General features: G+C 43.1%; 1 pseudogene; it reads left to right on the forward strand.

Annotated features, from left to right (window-relative positions):
• Positions 1-4,886: 4,886 nt before the first annotated feature.
• On the forward strand, positions 4,887-5,584 carry LOC110221473 (farnesyl pyrophosphate synthase pseudogene; annotated as a pseudogene).
• Positions 5,585-5,943: the final 359 nt, after the last annotated feature.

The raw sequence follows: 5,943 nt of genomic DNA on the forward strand, positions 1-5,943 counted from the left end.
AGCTGTGTGACCCTGGGCAAGTCACTTAACCCCAACTGCTTCATCAGAAAAAAAAAATGCCACCCTCATTGCCTCCTTCATTTCAGATTACAGATAGATAAGCTCCTTGTGAGCACAAATTCTGGCTCTTCTCCTTGAATCCTAAATGGATTTCAGGGGTGGGGAACCTGTGGCCTCAAGGTCACATGTGGCCCTCTAGGTCCTCAAGGGCGGCCCTTTGATTGAATCCAAACTTCACAGAACAAATCCCCTTAATAAAAGGATTTGTTCTGTAAAAGTTGGACTCAGATTAGATTTGGACTAGATTAGATCATTTGGGTAAAAAGAGAAGCAGCTTGGTGTGGTGGCAAGTACCAGCTTCAAGGTCAGGAAGACCCAGGTTCAAGTCCTGCCTTTGACATACACTGGCTTTGTGACCTCAGGCAAGTCACATAATCTCAGTGCTCTGGACAATTCTTGAAGACTATAAGATGTCGAGTTTCCTTATTGGAAATTTCTCATACCATTAAAATCATAAGTCCTATCCCATTCTATCCCATTTGAGTAAAGATGACTTCTGAAAATCATGTAAGTATTTGATGAAAAGCAGTCTTAGGTAGAGGATAGGACCATGGACTTCAAGTCCAGAAGGACTGGGTTCAAATCCTGCTTCAAACACTTAGTAGCTAAGTCATATAACATCCCATCTATAAAATGAGAGAATTGGCCTTGACGGTTTATTCCAGTTCTAAATCTATGATTTCATGATCAGTTCCATTCACTGACTATGTGACCTTGGGTAAGTCCCTTAATCTCTGAGTCTCAGTTTTCTCTTCTCTGAAGATAATATTACATCTAAGATCAACCTCACAAAATTACCACAAGGATCAAATGAGATTAGATATAAATATGAAAATGCTCTGTAACCATATTGTGACATAATGAAAGCTATTTTTATTGTCAACAAGCATTTATTAAACTCTGAGACTACAAATACATGCAAAAATAAATGTACATGTTTGTAATGGATATTTTTAATGGATATTCTTCTTGCCTTCTCAGTGGATGGGGAAGAGGATGGGAAGAGAATTTAGAATTGAAAATAAAATAAAATTGAATTTTTAAAAAATATATATGTAAAAATATTGAATATGAAAATAAAATTTAATTGTTTTAAGGAATCTATGCAAAAATAAAGACAGTCTTTGCCCTCAAGGAGTTTACATTCTAATGGAAGAAGATGACATGTGAAGGGAAGTTGAAAAGGGTCCTGGGATCCACACTCCCAAGCAACCCCTGACAATTTCCTCCTCAGTCAAGGCCGGCACTGGAGGACAGGAAACAGGCTGTAGGCACAGCTCAGCCTGGGACATGCTGGGCGGCTGAGCAGACAGGCCCTGGTCCCTCAGTCTCAAGCAAAGCCTATACTGGTGCTTTCTTTGCAGCAGCCTACTTAGTGCAGAGGTACTCGACATAACAGCCATGAGGGGAGTAACTGCAAGGCATCTGGGAGCCCATATGGCCACTGCCAAGATTGGTTATTTTTATCTTTATTTAGTTCCAACAAAACATGCAGCATGACTCAGTATAACAAATAAGCAAACATGCCTTCTATAGACAGAATAAACAACGTGTCTTACAGATAGGTGCTTTGCTGTTTTTCAAATTTACGTGGATGCCACTGTGGTGAACAAAATAGCAAGAGTTAGCATTTATAGGGTGTTTTAAGGTTTGCAGAGCATTTTATATATGTTATCTTGCTCGATCTTCCCAACTGCCTTGACAGGTAGGTACTATTTTTATCACTATTTTACAAATGGGGAAACTGAGATGCAGAGCAGTAAGTGACCTGCCTAGGACCTGTCTGAGGCCACATTCAAACTCAGGCCTTCCTGAGTCCAAATCCAGCACTCTACCCACTACACTACCTAGCCGCTGATACAAGTGAATTCATCTGGAACTTAACTAGCATCATTCTGTCTTTTCTCAATCAGTGGATTAAGGCCAATTACTTCCTGCTGTGGGAAATCCAAGACATATTTCAATATTAAAAGGGGGTCTTCACGTTCAAAAAGCTCAGGAACCAATGATGCCTCCATCCAGCTCTGCCATTTACTTTCCTTGAGATCTGAGACCTGTGTTTTCCCCTAAGAAATGAGCAGGTTGAGATCAGACAACTCTAGGATGCCTTTCAGCTCTGCCATTCTACAATTCTACAAAAGATCAATGATTTCTTCACTTGGAGAATCCTCTGTGGGGATCCCTGCAGATTGCAACCCAAGATATAAATCTTGAGGCGTTTCCTAATGCCAGAGGGGTTAAGTCACTCATCCAAGCTCACACAACTGGTCGTTGTCAGCAGTGGGATTTGAACCCACATCTTTCAGCTCTCTTTTATGTGTTTGGGCAGATATTGTCATTCTCTTTTGTGTCTGCATCTCCAGAACTTAACATTGTGCCTGTCACACAGTAAACAGTTAATACTTGTTGACTTATTGAGTTGGCTTGCCACTGCCTCTATGATTCTTTAATAGCCTCCCCTAAATCCAGCAAACAGAGGTTCTCGGTGCCTTTCCTTTGGGTCAAAGATTGGTTTTTTCTTTTAACTTTCTGTCCCCAGTGTGTAGCATAATGTCATTTGCTGTTCTTCTTCTAAACCTGTCATTTCATCAGTGTGTGGAGTGCCCTGTGAAGAAATCTCCCGTACCAATATAGGTCAGCAACTATTCTGCAATCTACAGTCTTAGTTGTTTGGGTAACGAGAGGTGGTGACTTGCCTAAGGTCATCCAGCCAGTATGTGCGACAGATGGCTTCTTCATCCACCTACTCCAAGATCCTCCTCACTTTTATATACAGTAGGTGCCTAACAAATGCTCGTTGGATTGGTATGGGGTTGGTTATCTCCAAACACTGATTAGCTCGGAGTCGGGAGATAAGGATAGAACTACCAAAATGGGGAGGGGCAGGGAAGAACACGTCTTCCTTATCAACCCCACAGACTTCATGTGTATGGAAAACTTCTGGGGAATTTGCTCTATTTTTCATTCTGTAATTGATACAATTTAAGAATACATCTAGGGAAGCTTTTGTGCCTGTAATGAGTAAGGCTAAAGGGAACATATTTCAGGGTTGCCTTGGCAACCAGAATAGTGGGGAACTAGGATGAAAAGCTGTTGTTTTTAAACTCTGAATGCTAAGGGGGCCTCAAGGAACTAATTTACAGGTAGGTGAATCCCAGATAGCCACTAGCACTAAAGTGATCCTGTCATCAGGAAGGCAGGGGTAGGTTCAGCTGTAGGAGGAAGAAATACTCCCAATAACCAATCTAGCAGATGGGTTTCGAACCTTAAAAGAGAGATACTCAGCTACCGAAATGGAGCTTTGACTTCACTGTTTTGGGAATTCCCTCTAATGATAAAGTTTGCTATCCATCCCCACCCCCAAAACCCATGTAAGCCTTGTTCACGTCCATCTATAAGTTCTATATGCTGAGTGGACAGGAGGTGCACCCAAAATACTAGAAGCCTGCCTGCCTACCTTGCCTTCTTGTGATGTCGCCTGGGCACAAATGGAGCACTCTGGCTGCCCCCTGTTATCCCTTTCCCTCATGATGTGACCAGCCCCTCCTCTCTTCCTAATACACCTTTCCTGAATGACTTTTACTCCTTTTCATTTATAAAGTTCTTCATTGGTTCCTACCATAGGGCTTTCTATTGCCCTTGATGTGATATTCATTAATTCTTTGGAGACTATGGCACTTCATGTTTCAGTGCCATAAAATAATGCCAGCAGAATTTTAGCTTTAAAAAATATGGACTTTTGTTTTCATGGGAAGCATAGCATCATTATAGAAACTTTGCAGTTTCCCAAAGGTAATCCAGCTGCCTCCTGGGCAGCTTCAAGGCCAATATGTTGCCCAACTATGCTATGTATTGGATAGATAGACAGACAGACAGACAGATGGTAGATAGAGACATAGCGATCGACAAGCTCTATAGTTCCAAATCCATGCCATAATCATAGTCATAAATATTCTTATCCACTTGGCCTTTCTTGTGGGGATGGTCAGGCTAAATTCCTTTCCAATGGTTAGATATCTCTTTCAGGAAGTTCTCTCAGGTTCTGAGGCTTGATACAACTAGCACAATGCCACCCACAAACAGACTACTCCCCTCCACAGACTCTGTGTTCTAGTGACATTGGCTTCTTTTCTATTCTTCCCACGAGATACACAACGCTTGTACTCTGCATTTCCACTGGCTGCCCCCATGCATGGAATTCTCTCCCTCCTCATCTCCATTTTCTGGCTTCCTTGGCTTCCTTCAGATCCCAGCTAAAGTCCTGCCTCCTACAGGAAGACTTTACCCATCTCCCTTAACGGGTAATCCGAGATTAGCTCCAGTTTATACTGCACAAAGTTTGCACATGGGTGTTTGCACGTTGTCTTCCTGCGTAGACCGTGAGGTCCTGGAGAGCAGACGCTGTTTTTACCTTTGTTTGCGTCCCCAGCCCTAAGTGCAGTGGCTGGTAGAGAGCAGACATTTAATAAATGCTCGTCAGAGAGAGAAGGCTGTGGCTGCAGCTCAGTACCATAACGAACAGAGATCAGAAATCAGTTTTTGCCCAAGAGAAGCAAGACTTTGTCCAGCATTTCTCCCAGATTGTAAAGATCTTGACAGAGGATGGGATGGGGCATCCTGAGGTGGAAAATGCCAAAGCCAGGCTCAAGGAAGTCCTAGAGTACAATGCTCTTGGGGGAAAATACAACCAAGGCTTATCAGCACTCATGGTATTCCTGGAGCAGATAGAACCCCGAAAGCAGGATGCTGGCAGTCTACAGAGAGCATTAGCAGTGGGCTGGTGTGTGCAGCTGCTCCAGGCCTTCTTCCTGGTAGCAGATGACATCATGGATGCTTCTCTTACCCACTGGGGATAGCCATGCTGGTACACGAAGCCTGGTATTGGCTTGGATGCCATCCATGATGCCATGTTGTTGGAAGCCTGTATCTTACCACCTGCTGAAGCATTACTGCCATAGGCAGCCCTACTACCTGAACCTCATTGAACCCTTCCTACAGAGCACTTACAACGGTGATCTTACCAGATTCACTGAGCAGAGACATAAGAGCATTGTCAAATATAAGATGCTTTCTACTCTTTCTACTTACCATTTGCTGCTGCTATGTCACGGCAGGCATAGATCAGGAGAAAGAACATGCCAATGCCAAGAGCATCCTTCTGGAGATGGGGGAATTTTTTCAAATTCAGGATGATTACCTTGACCTTTTTGGTGACCCTAGTTGACTGGCAAGATTGGTACTGACATCCAGGACAACAAATGCAGCTGGCTGGCGGTGAAAAGCCTTCAGCTGGCAACATCTGAGCAAAGAAAGATGCTGGAGGAGAGTTATAGACAGAAAGATCCAGAGAAAGTTGCCAAAGTGAAGGAACTGTATGAGAAACTTGAATTGCCTGCTCATTTCACCAAGTTTGAAGAAGAAAGTTACAGCAGACTGATTGATAGAGATCGTTATGTATTCATCCCTCCTTCCCTCATCTATCTTCTTGGAAATGGCAAAGAAGATCTACAAATGTCAGAAATGACCAAGGAGATGGGCATGAGAATTGGGGCTGGGCGGGCAGGGCACCATTTGTGGAGTTGGTAGAGGATGTACTCTCAATAAATTATGGCTCTTTTAAAAAAAAATGCTCGTTGACTAGTTGCCATAAGCTAATACCTATCAATCCTTTTCTCAAAGTGTCATTTCCTATTGGCTTCTCTGCTTGTTTTCATATTGTGCCACCCCCAGGATAAGCTCATCACTTGAAATCTCATTATCACAAAGATTGACTCAGCTTTGATTCTCAGAACCTTCTCAGACCCTCAGTTCCTTCTCCCCTCTAACTGCAGGGGTGGAGGGCAGAGCAATAAATTCCTCCCAAAGCCTCCCTTTATAGAGGGC

The sequence above is a fragment of the Phascolarctos cinereus genome, unplaced genomic scaffold (genome assembly GCF_003287225.1).
Source record: "Phascolarctos cinereus isolate Bilbo 61053 unplaced genomic scaffold, phaCin_HiC Scaffold_3;HRSCAF=262, whole genome shotgun sequence".
Taxonomy (NCBI): Eukaryota; Metazoa; Chordata; class Mammalia; order Diprotodontia; family Phascolarctidae; genus Phascolarctos; species Phascolarctos cinereus.